The 14304-nt window shown below is 37.6% G+C and overlaps 1 long non-coding RNA gene across 2 annotated transcripts; it reads left to right on the top strand.

Moving 5' to 3' along the window:
* The first annotated feature begins 1706 nt into the window (after positions 1–1706).
* LOC110790350 (uncharacterized) lies at positions 1707–14240 on the top strand. Of its 2 annotated transcripts, XR_008924704.1 has the most exons (3): positions 1707–2364; positions 10650–12673; positions 14037–14240. It is a non-coding gene; the product is annotated as an uncharacterized lncRNA (long non-coding RNA). The 2 variants fall into 2 exon arrangements; XR_008924703.1 differs by having other exon boundaries at positions 10650–14240.
* Positions 14241–14304: the final 64 nt, after the last annotated feature.

Here is a 14304-nt window from a genome sequence, read left to right as displayed (position 1 = left end):
CAATTTTTTTTTCCCATTCTTCTAATTTGTGTCAATTTGCATCATGCGACATATGGATAAAGGGATAACACACAAAAATAAGAGCAAAAAACCCCTCTCTCATTTCTTGCGATTTCCCAAAACTCCAGTCACAAATTTGTGTTAGTGCCAAATTCTTCAATATCTGGGCAATCAATCTCCTTCAAATTAAATCCAATATGTGCTTTGGAAAGTTTTTAATTAGCATCAACATTAAACGATCAACGACAAAAACAAAAGAAACCTAGAGAAGAGGCAACAATTTCATCAATCCTCCCATGGCATGGCCTCCTTCAACACTCTTCTTAATCTTCTTCTTCAAATCCCAAGTTTTCATTGCAAAATCTGGTTCATTTGCAATCTTTGAGCAGTGGGTTTGGTCTAAAGTTGAAGACTAAAGTCTTAACAAATCTGCCATTGTTGAAGGATGTTGTGGCTGAAGAAAGATCTTCTTCATTTACTGCATAATCATATTCAGACTAAGATCGAGAGTGAAGAGCCTTTTTTTTTAGTAATAGAGGGGGTGGGTTGGAAATGGAGGTGAAAAGGGAGAAAAAAAAAATTTGTTTTTGTTTTTTCAAGTCACATGCTGGTCACGTGATGGAGTCAACGCCGGATAAATATGGTCAATGCCATTTTCCGACCAAATGTCTCAGTCAACAACAAAAAAGTTCATTAAGGTCTCAATTTGCCACTTTGCTTATAAAAGGTCCATTCTCACAAAGTCGACCTTATATAAGGTCCTTTTTTTTTTTTTTTACAAATTTTCCTATATTTTATTAATATTTACAATCAATTATTATCAATATTCTAATGGTTAAAGATTTAGTAATAATATAATAAATTTTAAATAAAGTCTGATAAGATTTAATAAGGTCTTATAAGGTCCTATAAGATCCTATAAGGTCCTATAAGATCTTATAAGGTCCTATAAGTTAAATAAGGTCATATAAGGTCCTATAAGTTAAATAAGGTCCTATAAATTCAGATAAGTTCTAATAAGTTCAGTAAAGTTCAGGTTCTATAAGTTTAAGAAAACACACCGTTTGTGCCTTAGTGCTAGAGATACCTCTGATTAGTTAGCACAATTCCCTCACCCGAGCACACTCGAATGACACTATAAGGCTTTGTTCTTTTCAACCTATATGACCTTATTTTCAGGTCCTATAACTTCAAATAAGTTCAGATAAGGTTTTATAAGTTGAATAAGGTCCTCTAAATTCCAATAAGTTCCTATAAATTCCAATAAGGTCCTATAAGTTTCTATAAGTTCCAATAAGGTCTTATAAGTTCCAATAGGGTCCTATAAGTTTTAATAAAGTTATATAATTTCCAATAAGATCTTAAATAAAATGTGTAATATTATGATTATTTGCGTTGTTATATTAAATGAATTATATTTATATTATTATATTAAAATAAATTGTGGTTATTAATTGACGACAGTAATGATAAATGATACTTAAATATGAAATAATATGTTATTATTAATTACTATAAATATAATTATAAGGTAAAAATTTAATAAGCACTTTTAAAATTATTTGTACATCACAAATCAATGGGTGACTTTTTTGTGAGACGCAAATACTCATAATATTACTTCTTTACATCAATGCATCAAGTGAAATTCTCGTACGGAGTATCAAATAGTTGTTTTTCGTCCGTGATAAAGTTACATTACAACATCTCAAAATGGAATCCCATAAAACTAATTACTCTTTCTCCTCTCGTGGTGACCCTTAACCACCACCACCACCACCAACAACAACAACAACAACAACACACAATTAACATAATTGCCTCAATCACCACCACAACTAACATCGTATCACAAGACGTTACTATTGTACCCCGAGTTCTCGTTATTGGTGCGTCGTCCCACGGTCTTAGCCTCTGCATCGCCGTCCACAATCTCCGGTAATATGTAACGCACTTCAATTCTCTAGCGCCGATGCCATCCCAGATTGATGTTGTTAGTTGTAAATTGTTATTGTCATCTTTGTTGCGTTGTTGGTTGCAAAGAGTCTACATACGGAGTACTGCACTATATTTTGTTTTGGCAGGAATTACAAACATGCATAAAACAAAAGAAAAACTACTACCCAAGACACATAGCATGTGTCTATTCGTAGGTAGCATAAGACACACTATTACCATAATTAGAACTACCACTAGACTCCACACCGGAAGAACAAGACATGGTACAAGACTTCACACTACTGCAAGACATAGTCCTCTTTCCTGGTCGATTGGAAGCCTTCAACGTAGGCGCATAAACCTTCCTCTACATTCCGGTTTGGTACCTTCAATCAAAAACATGATGAGAATGAGTTGAATTTGTCGGTAATTTCCTATTTCCCTTCATTAGTTAAGTTGAATTTGAGCAAAATCAAAACCCCCAATTTACAAACCCTAACTTTCTATTTATTTGATTTTTGGTTAATCTTTAATGTTTCTATCTTTTATTTTGTTGATCATGAGTAATTTATTTGATTCTTTGATCTGCTTCAATTGAATTTTAATTTTCAAGTTAATTGAGATGCAAATTGAGCTAGAGAACCTCTCATAGGATAACGAGAAGCTAGTAATTTGTTGATGTTCTTTCATTAGTTGCTGCCCAAAAATAGGATAGCTTATATTGTTGCTGCCAGATCGGTAATTTGTTGATGTTCTTTCATTAGTTGCTGCCCAAAAATCTTAGTGGTCACTGATATTCTAATTGACACTCAATGCTGCTGGTATGTTTTTTTTGATTGACACTCAATGCTGCTGGTATGCTGCTGCCCAAAAATCTTAGTGGTCACTGATATTCTAATTGACCAGCAAGGCTCACACAAAGCCCCAAACAGACCCCAAAAAAGCTAATTACAAGCTAGCAAACCAGCGAGCTTCACTAGTGCTAATTTTCTTTCCTATGAGTTTACTAACTCTATTCTTTACACAAAACTGAGTGTGCTGTACAGTGTGTTTGACAGTAGGAACAGACCCTTCCCAAATAGAAGAGTTTCTAGCTTTCCAAATAGAGTAGACAACCCCAGTGATCACTGCATAGGTGACCTTTCTTTGAAACCAGAAGAGCAATATCCCCTAACCCACTGAAAGAGAGAGAAAAGAGATGATCAGTAGGTTCTAAAACATAGCCAGTGCATCATAGCAGTGCATCAATCCTTGCTATATTTTCACTCAAAAAATAAGTGAGCTCCAGTCTCTGGATGGGAGCCACAAAGGCCACACAGATTGTCATCACCAATGCCTAATGGGAACAACCTTGCTTTGGTTTTTAATATGTCCCGTAAAGCTAACCAACATATGATTCTGTGTTTGGGCACAGAGAATCTGTTCCAGACAAACATATTCCATCTAATCTTGTCTCTAGAACCTCTCAGCAACTTGTAGGTATCTTTAATGCAATACTTTGCAGAAGTGAGCCATACAGAGGAACCAGTGATCTCAGTACAAGCCCGCTTGGCTCTGCAGATGTACTTGATGGCCCAACTAGCAGTCATTGAGGGGATATACATCTGCCAGGATTTTCTTTTTACATAAATAGAGTGAACCCATTTTACCCACATGTTATCCTGTTTTTGCTCAATTGCCCAAGCCAGTTTTCCCACAGCAGCTTGGTTCCAAATGGCAAGGTTTCTGAAACCAAGACACCTTGCTCTTTGGGCAAGCACAATGTCTCCCATGCTACAGGTCCAGGCCTGCTATCATCGTACACTCCATTGTTAGGTTATGATACATATAAACGAATATAAATCATGCGGAAATAACCATAAATGCCAGGATTCCAAATTAATTGCCACATAACAATTAGCATAATTTAGATGCATACACTTTGTAGCGTGCCCTCCCTTGCTGCGCCTGAACCGAACAAGAACAAGTCTTTAGGACTCCAGGTGTCGTCCCTCCGTAGAAAGTCCACAACACGTCCGGATCCGCCTTAAGATTGACCAACTAGAATCGCCCTTAAGGTACTGATAATACTCGGCTAATATGGGCTAAGTGTTTGGCTGATTTTTTTGCTCAAATTCTTACCTTTGAATACTTGAAACTCGTTGTAAATTATGAGCCCTCAACTCATATTTATAGGCCATGGAATAAGTAATCGAATCCTACTAGGATACGAATTAATTAAATTAGAATCCTAGCAGAACTCTAAATTAATTAATCTATCTTTTAGGATTAGGAAATTCAATCAACAAATGAATCCTATACGCTTTAGGTTTCGTAAGTGAACACAAACACACACGCACGCACAGCAGCCCACTAGGGGCGCCATGCGCGCGCGCAGTCCACGAGCACTTGCAGCCCACTGCCACGAAGCCCACACGCTGCCGCAGCCTTAGGCGCGCGCTGGGCCTGCCTTGCAGTGGGCCTGGCGCAGCCTTGGGCTGGTGTGTTGTGGCGCACGTTCCCTTGCTGGACGTGGGCCTGGCTTCGTGCTGGGCCTTCGTCTAGCAAGCTCGTCCGATGCTAATTCGTACGACGCGCTTCTGATTAATTTCCCGATTCCGGAATTCATTTCCGATACGAACAAATTATACATTTCCGATTCCGGAATTAATTTCCGTCTCGAACAAATATTTAATATTTCCGTTTCCGGAATTATTTTCCGATTCCGATAATATTTCCGATTCTGACAATATTTTCGTTTCCGGCAATATTTCCGATTCCGGCAATATTTCCATTTCCGATAATATTTTCCGATACGTACCATGTTTCCGTTTCCGGAAACATCTACGACTTGGATAATATTTATATTTCCGATACGATCCATATTTCCGTTTCCGGCAATATCATCGTTTCCGGAGTATTCATTTACTTGCCTTTGACGATCTCAGCTCCCACTGAAACCAAGATCCGTCGATTCCGAATATCCATTAGATAGAGTATTTAATGCCATTAAATACTTGATCCGTTTACGACCTATTTGTGTGACCCTACGGGTTCAGTCAAGAGTATGCTGTGGATTAATATCATAAATCCACTTGAACTGAAGCGGCCTCTAGCTAGGCATTTAGTTCACTTGATCTCACTGAATTATTAACTTGTAAAATTAATACTGAACCGCATTTATTAGACTTATCATTAAATGCATACTTGGACCAAGGGCATTATTTCCTTCATCCATGCCATAAGAATGCCCTACAGACATCATTTATCTTCTTCACTACAGGTTTGGGAAGGATAAAGATCTGCCCCCAGTAGATACAAATTCTCATTAACATAGAGTTCACCAATTGCATTCTGCCAGCAAAGGATAGATTTCTAGTGCTCCAGATTTTGATTCTTGAAACCATTTTATCAACAAGCTGATCACATTCTCCTGCTTATAGTTTCCTAGTGCTGATGGGAACCCCCAGGTACCTGAAGGGTAGATCATCAAAAGTAAAACCAGTGATATCCCTAATGTTATGTTTGACAGCATCAGAAATACCACTGTGATGGGGTCGAAAAAGCACGAGGCTAATGCATGACCTCGTCCCTCGTGGGCGTGACGTCGTCAGATCAAGTGTAATTGGATTTCCTGTGAGTTTACACCCAATCGACTAGTAATATAGGAGTCGCCATTCAGTTTTTAACGACAATGAGAAAAACTGACAAAACCCGGTTATCGTGACATAAAGGGAGTGCAATTATGTTCGACCACGACGGCCATAGGTTCCCTTGTGATCCTTGGTGTGGGGATCGCTCAACGTACACCCGCAGGGCAGAGATTGAGAGTTCGGGGGACTATAGCTACCGAGAGGAGTGCTCATCGATAATACTCCAGAGGCAGGTTATCCTTACTAGCTCAGCATAAATAATTGAAGGGACATGCGTTAAACTATTAAACTATTCTGAATTGATTTTAGCAATATGCAACACATAACACTAAATCGATCGTGATTATCTTATTTAGATTGATTTAAGGTACCTAGCATGATAATTCAATTGTCCAAGGTATTATCTTATTAGGCGTGATAGATCAATCAAGTTAATAGTTTGACAATTTTATAGAAGGGTGATGAAAGCGATTAAATCATATGAGGGACACATTACAACGCACCCTTGAGAGGTGCGTTGTGGTTCTTAGAAAACTAACCACTTGGCTTTGCTATTTCTCCTTTTATTTAACGAATCTCGAGTTTCTAAGCAATGTTCCAGTATTTAGGCTTAATTCATCAAGCTACAAGGGGCAGGACGCGTTCTGTTCGACTTTTGGGTCGATTGCGACAGAACGCCGGATCAATTTCGCAGCGTGAGGCTTAGGCTTAAGGCTAGAGTCAATACTCAGGTTATGCAATTGTCCTTTCTTCACGTCGATTTTAGGCTGTATTTATAGGAAAAGGGTGTGTGGAAAGATAGATTTTAAGATACGAATCCAAAAAGAATCCGGAAATAAAACGGCCCCAGGCATTTTCAGCGCCCAGGGCTGGGCGCCAAAGATTTCGGCGCCCAGGTCCAGGCGTTGAAAATGGGATCTGGGCCGAGTTCTTTGTCAGATTTGGACTCTTAGAATACGGAGCTTTGAGATTTATCCGAGTCTTTTAGTGCGTATCAACTTATGACGGAATGCGTCTGGGCCCGTTACGAACTCTAGGTTCGTTAGGAATTTAATTAATACGTAACTCTTATTTTCGAATTATTCCAGGAATGCAAATTCTATCTCTTTTAGGATTTATGTTGGAGTGCAACACCTAATTCTGACAGGTTTCTATCTTTTATGACTTTGCCACTTTTAACAACTACCTTTTACGGCGGTTACTATTCTTAGCAGGTTTCTATAAATAGCAGTTTTGACTGAAATGAAAGGGTGATTGAGATTCGTTATTTTATAGGAGATGCGTTGCCAAGTAGAGATTTATGTTCTCATCATCGAACCTTCCCTTCCGGGAATGGGGACAAAAGTAGGTGTCTACAACCACTACAATACACAAAGGACTTTGAGGGATTAACTTGCAGACCAGTGGTGGCAGAGAAAAGGTTAAAACCTTCAATCATAAGCTGAATGGACTTAAGGTCTCCTCTGCAGAACATTAACAAGTCATCAGCAAAGCACAAGTGGTTGAGCTTGAGTGTTATGCATCTGGTGTGGAATATGAACTAGGGTTCTCACCAACTGTTTTCATATACCTAGAGAAGTACTCCATACACAGAGTGAATAAAATAGGAGAGAGAGGATCTCCTTGTCTCAAACCTCTCTTTGGCTGGATGAGATCAGTGGGGGAACCATTGATGAGGATAGAGTATCTGGTGGTGGAAAGACAAGTCATGACCAGTTGCACAAAGAAAGTAGAAAACCCAAGTTCCAACATAGCTTCCTCAATAAAGCTCCATTAAACAGTATCATATGCTTTCCTCAAATCCAGCTTCATTAGGCAACAAGGTTGAGTGTGTCTTTGGTTGTACATTTTGACAATATCTTGGCAAATAAGGACATTGTGTAGAATAGATCTCCCAGAGACAAAATCCCCTTGATTATGGGAAATGATATCTTGCAAAACCTTGTTCAATTGCTCACACATAAGTTTGGAGATACATTTGTAGATTACTGTGCAACAGGCAATGGGTCTGAAGTCTCCCACTGTGGCTGGAACAGGCACCTAAGGAACCAAAGTGATTGCTGTAACATTTATCTCTTTCAGTAACTTCCCAGTTCTGAAGAAGTCAGTGATGGCATTGTACAAATCATCTTTAATGATGGCCCAGGAAGTCTTGAAAAAATGACTATTATAGCCATCAAGACCAGGAGCTTTGTGAATGGGGATGTCATGCAACACTCTTTTCACATCCTCCATAGAAAACTGGCAAGATAACAACTGTTTGTGGTTCTCAGATAGCCTAGATCCTCTATTCATGATGCAGTGATTGACAGCAGTTCTGTGTTCCAAAGTGGTAAAGAACAAGTCACTATAGAATTGATTGAAAGCTAAGTTCACTCCCTGTGGGGACTGGATCCATTCACCAGACTGGGAATGTATGGAGTGAATGTTGTTTTGTTTCCTCCTTTGCTTGATGCTCTGGTGGAAAAGTCTAGAATTCTCATCACCAAACTCCAACCAGTCAATCTTGGCTCTCTGTTGAATGAAAGAAGTGTAGGTATTGTGAGCTTTGAGGTAAGCTGCAGCAGCTGCTTTCTCCAATGTGGCTAAGTTGGTGTTGCTAGGGTCTGAATGCATTTTAGATTGAGCTTCCAGAAGAAGGCAATGCATTTTGAGATCTTCATCTTCAACATCATTGAAACCTTGCTTGTTAAGGGCTTTGAGATCAGTTTTAAGCCATTTGAGTTTCTGTGTAAGTCTGAACATAGGGCACCCATGAACACTCTTTTTCCAGTTCTGTTCCATAAGACTAATGAACCTATAAGAGGTTGTCCACATATTGTAAAATCTAAAAGGCCTCTTGACATGTACAGTTGGAAAGCTGCAAAGAACCATGGGGCAATGATCAAAATCCCCCTTTGGAAGGAAGTTAGCTTCTGCATCAGGAAACATGTCACCCCATTGTGAATTTGCCAACACTCTATCAATTCTAGAGAACACTCTAGAAGTCCCCTCCTGCTTGTTGGTCCATGTGTAAAGTCTACCAGTGGTTTTGATTGTATCCAATTGACAGGAATTCATACAGTTTTTCATTGGTTGAATGTCATTCAATCTAATAGGGGCTCCAATTCTGTCATTAATGTCCATGAGAGCATTAAAATCTCCCATGACTACCCAAGCTGAGCTGCAGTTAAGGGCAATTTCACAAAGGTGATCCCATAATTTGGCTCTGTCAGCCTTATCATTCATCCCATAGATGAAAGTGACAAAAAATTTGAGGCAAGTATTAAGAGATGTCAGTTCACAATGAACACTCTGGTTGGTCATGGCTAGAATGTTGAGATTAAAAGAGGAAGGATCCCAACCAATCACAATCCTGCTAGAAGAACAACAACTCAAATTGGTGGTGAAATTCCACCCAGGACACAAGCTCAGATAAAGGTCACCCAATTTTGGAGCCTTTATCTTGGTTTTCAGAAGGCTGAATAGTTCAATGTGGTGAAGATTAAGCATTCTCTTCACCTTTAGCTGCTTGTCACACCTATTCAACCCCCTGATGTTCCAACATAGGATATTATCCATTTGACTCAGGGGTGGTCAACCCCTGGTCAAACCCAAATAGATCATCCACCACATTGTCTGTCTCCCTTGCATCATTGGCACTCAACACATGAAAGCTGTTCCTAGTAGCAACATGCCTTAATTGACTACATTGTTGTTTGCTGAATCTGTTAACCAGTTCAAAGCCAACTTGATAAGTATTCCCTGCAGTATCAGTATCATCAGCTAGCACTGGCACCACAGGCTTTGCAGCTTGGTTGGCTTTTTGCACTGAAACTTTCCTTGTTCTCACAGGTGGGTTTTGTGCTTGCTTAGCTTTCACACAACTAGTGCTATCATGCCCCATTTTCTTGCAGGAGGTGCACTGAACATGAAGCTAGTCATATATAGTCCACCATCTGTTCTATCAACAATCCCTTCTCATTCACAAACTAGAATGTTTTTGGGAAAGGTTGATCAAGGCTCACTTCCACCAAAACCTTGGCAAACATGAGGTTGTCCCTATTAAGTGTGGCTGTATCAACCTTGATTGCTTTCCCTACCAGACCAGCAGTTTTAAAGAGACTTTTCTCACCCCAATACTTCACATCAAGCCTAGGCAGTTTGATTCATATTGAGATTTGTTTGACAGTTTCTTTAGTGTAGCATTCATCAGCAGACCAGGGTTTGAAAATAAGGGGTTTTGAATCAAAAAATTGAGGTCCACCTTGCAAAACTTTCTGGCAGTTTTCCATGGTGGTGAAGTGAACTAAAAATAATCCTCTACCCATCATGGAGATTTTACCTCACTAGTGGAAAAAGGCTTATTTGCATCCCCGCATTTGCCACGCCATTCTGAACATGCGAAGCAAATAACAAATTTTAGCATAAAATTTAGTCATTTGCATCGCAGATTTATAATTCTGCGTGGCAAATGACTCTAGGAGCACCCTAGAGTCATTTGCCACGCAGAATTATAAATCTGCGACGCAAATTACTCAATTAAGTGCATCGCAGATTTATAATTCTGCGTGGCAAATGACTCTAGGGTGCTCCTAGAGTCATTTGCCACGCAGAATTATAAATCTGCGATGCACTGGTTTTGATTTTTTTTTTTCGAATTCGCGCTCACTAGCTTAGTTGCTTAGGAACTTCATTCTGACTTGGGTTAATTTCTCGACAAACACTGCTTCCCCCCCAAACGAAACCAACACCTATTTTTCCCCAAATTCTGTGTATTTATCATTCCATAACATGTTGTGGTGGGTTTGCCCCTAATACATAGCAAACCACAACAGAATTCCAGTATGTAATTTCATCCTCAATGTCTTCTAATTCAATGTGAACCAGATTAGGGGAAACATTCAAAGTAGTCGCAGCAAAATTGGGGGAAATTATACCATCATTCACAGTTTTTGCAGGCATAGTTGTATGATCATCACGAGTTACTATTTTATTGCCTGAGTGAAAATGGCTACACACATTTGTCCCATTACTTAAACCATTGAGCCAAGCATTAAAACTATCACGAACCTGAGATCTTTGTTGCAATGCGCGCAGAGAGGATTTAGGAGTAAGCAATTCGGGTTCCAAATCAACAAGAATTTCTGGGTTTTCTTCTGGGTTTTCTTCCGGTATTCATCATTGTTCTTAGAGTTAATGTGATGGAGACGATTCTTTCATTGAAGCAGCTCGAGTGTTAGGACGAGCCACCACAGGTTGAGTCACCTTCTTCTTCCCTGAGTTGTTCGAGCGAGTTTGTTTTCGAGGTCTACCCATGGTGTCGAAGGAGTTTCCTCTTCGAACCTCTCAACAAACTTTTTTTGCTGCTGGTATGTTATCTTACTTACTCTGTATTAAAATCAATTGACTGTTTGATAGAAATGGAGGGATATGAGAAGTGGGAGACCCCAGACACTGAGAGGATAGTTTAAATGAGACTTTCAAGAAGTATGGTTAAATCCTTCCATTCTTTTATAGCCAATTCTCCCCGGTAACGAAATTATGCATGTATAGCCTCATTCCTCTATAGTTTGTACGTGACCAGAACATGTCTAGGTTTTGATGTGAGGGGAAAACATGTTGGACCGTGGTTGGTTTTGTACCCATATCTCTCAGAATTTGTCATGTGCGCTACAAGTGATTCTTTAGCGAAATAAGTTGACATTAGGAGCATGGAGAGATTGGGGGGGGGGGGGGGGGGGCATAGTCGGTGATGTTTATGTAGTGGTGGTGATATTTTGGTGCATATTTAGATGAGTTTGTTACAATTGCCTGTATATGAAATTATTATAGACATTATTACTTGTAGTTGTATGTATTGGTTGTCTTAGTTGTATGTATTGGTTGTATATATTACTTGTAGTTGTATGTATTGGTTGTCTTAGCCTGTTCTAGACTGGATCTTACAGCCATACATGAAATATTAGAAGATATTGGATACAAGGATGACGAGGGGATTGCAAATGAGGTAGGCTCCTCTACCTTTTGTCATTTATTTTCATCTTTATTGTTTGGTGGGTATTTGGGTGTAAATGCAGGATATGAAACAAAACACCAATTATATGTGTCTATATAAGTATATAACTATTATAACATGCTATCTGCTGAGTGTATTTTGTCTCTATATTTGGTGAAACTCCAAAGCAGGGTTTAGTGGGTTAATTTCCCTTTTTGGAAAGTTCTTTTTTTTTAGGGTCCTATATACTTAGTACATAAATAATTTACTATGTTTGTTAAAGGTTTTTAGCTAAGAAACTCCACTATTTGAATATTTCGTCTTACAGTTGTAATTTTTTTCCTGGAACATTGCATTCAAGAATGTTAGTCGACACAAAACATTTTGGGACTAAGGCTTTGTTGTTGTTGTTGTTGTTGTTGTTGTTGTTGTTGTTGTACGAGGGTAGTGTGAGAAAACTGAACTTACTAACTTTAGAAAGTGGCCTATAATTTTGTGACAAACTGCAAATATGGCCCATTTTCTTGGGACGGAGTGAGATATTTGGCTGTTCAATTCATTGATCTGCCAATCTTCATCCAGAAATAACAGACACTCAACCACTAGGCTATGACTTATGAGACCTTCAAAAGCTGGGTGTAATCATATACTTCCTGATTTGCTGTTTTTTCAGATTTCCACATGTCTTAGAAAATGGATGCACCATAATCAATTTAGATAATAGAGCAGATTGGGTCCTGCATTGCTCATTATTGCAACAAAATTACCATTATAATATTGTCTGAATTGATGAGATTGGCTCCTGCTTAGCTTATATTGTTGCTATAGTCAGCTGTTAGTATATAAAATGACCAACTTTTGTTGTTTCGGTTGTGGTTCATCTGTTTTTCAGTGACTGGAAAACGGTTTTGGTTTTCCCAAGCAGTTAGAAATTTATCAATCTTATCTTTTATACAGGAATTATAAAAAAGCTTGCCAAAAGTTGTAAACCAAACTAGGACTTCACAATCGCCATGTGCTGCAAACCAAGTGCAAGTCCGCGTTCTTAACAACATAAGAAAAGACACTATAAAAACCAAGTGATAAATTACTGTTGTTGCATGGATAAAGTGTGAATTTTATGTTTGTAAGTTTGCTTTGTGTCACATCTTTTGTTCTGCAGTGCTCAACTATTTGATGCTCATATAAAAAATAAACGAGCCTTAAATGTACATAATTTGGCCAAAATAGGTGATAATGAGTCTTTGAAACATAAAACTAAGTGTATTAAGCATATAAAGCGTTTTAAATACTTATTTAAGTTCATTAGTTTAAAGTGGAGACCAAAATAAACCATTTTAGTCAAAATGTGGCCTATAATGATTAAACGAGCCTTAAATGTATATAACTTGACCAAAGTAGGTGAGAATGAGTATTTGAACTTAAAACTAAGTATATTTGACATGTAAAAGGTTTAAAATACTTATTTAAGTTCATTAGTTGAAAGTTAGGACCGAAATAAACCATTTAAGTCAAAACGTGACCTATAATGATCAAACGAGCCTTAAATGTGTATAACTTGACCCAAGTAGGTGATAATGAATCTTAGAAACGTTAAAATAAGTCTAATAAACATGTAAAGGGTTTAAAATGCTTATTTAGATTCATTAGTTCAAAATTGGGAGCGAAATAAGCCATTTTAGTCAAATACGACCTATAATAAACAAACTAGCCTTAAATCTGCATAACTTGTCCAAAGTAGGTGAGATTGAGGCTTAGAAACATTAAAATAAATCTAATAAACATGTAAAGGGTTTTTAATAGTTATTTAGGTTCATTAGTTCAAAGTTGGGACTAAAATAAGCCATTTTAGTCAAAATATGGCCTATAAATATCAAATGAGCCTTAAATGTGTATAACTTGACCAAAGTAGTTGAGAATGAGTATTTTAAAGTTAAAACTAAGTATATTTGACATGTAAAAGGTTTAAAATACTTATTTAAGTTCATTAGTTAAAAGTTAGGACCAAAATAAGCCATTTTAGTCAAAATGTGACCTATAATGATCAAACGAGCCGTAAATGTGTATAACTTAACCAAAGTAGGTGAGAATAAGTTTTTGAAACATTATAATAAGTATAATGAACATGTAAATGGTTTCAAATACTTATTTAAGTTCATTAGATGAAAGTTAGGAGCGAAATAAGCCATTTTAGTCAAAATTTTCTATAATGAACAAACGAGCCTTAAATGTGCATAACATGACCAAAGTAGGTGAGATTGTGAGAATGAGTGTTTGAAACATAAAACTAAGTATATTAAACATCCAAAAGGTTTAAAATACTTATTTAGGTTCATTGGTTGAAAGTTAGGAGAGAAATAAGCCATTTTTATTATTATAAGGTTCATTATTTCATTGTTGTGAGCAAATTATGTCTTACTTTAATGTGCCATACAATATATATAATATACCTAACATATTTTTTTTTCTCGATGATCAATCTTCTTTAGGTATTCAACAATCCGAGGGAGCAGCCTTTTACCATGGAGTAGATACATGAAGTTCGAGAAAAGTTGGCAAAGTTCATTACATTTATTGTCTTTGATATTTTCTTGTAGTAAATCTAGATTATGAATGCTTGTTTTTCATGGATTGTAATGTAATCAATTTTTATATTTATAATTATATACTATTCAATTTAATTATCAATATAATTGGATACTTTTTTTATGTGATGTATGGAGGTTAACTAGTGGGCGGGTCTAATTGTATAATATA

Source organism: Spinacia oleracea, chromosome 6 (genome assembly GCF_020520425.1).
Source record: "Spinacia oleracea cultivar Varoflay chromosome 6, BTI_SOV_V1, whole genome shotgun sequence".
NCBI classification, from domain to species: Eukaryota; Viridiplantae; Streptophyta; class Magnoliopsida; order Caryophyllales; family Amaranthaceae; genus Spinacia; species Spinacia oleracea.
Note: the sequence above shows the minus strand (reverse complement) of the source record. Positions and strands in the feature narration are given on the sequence as shown.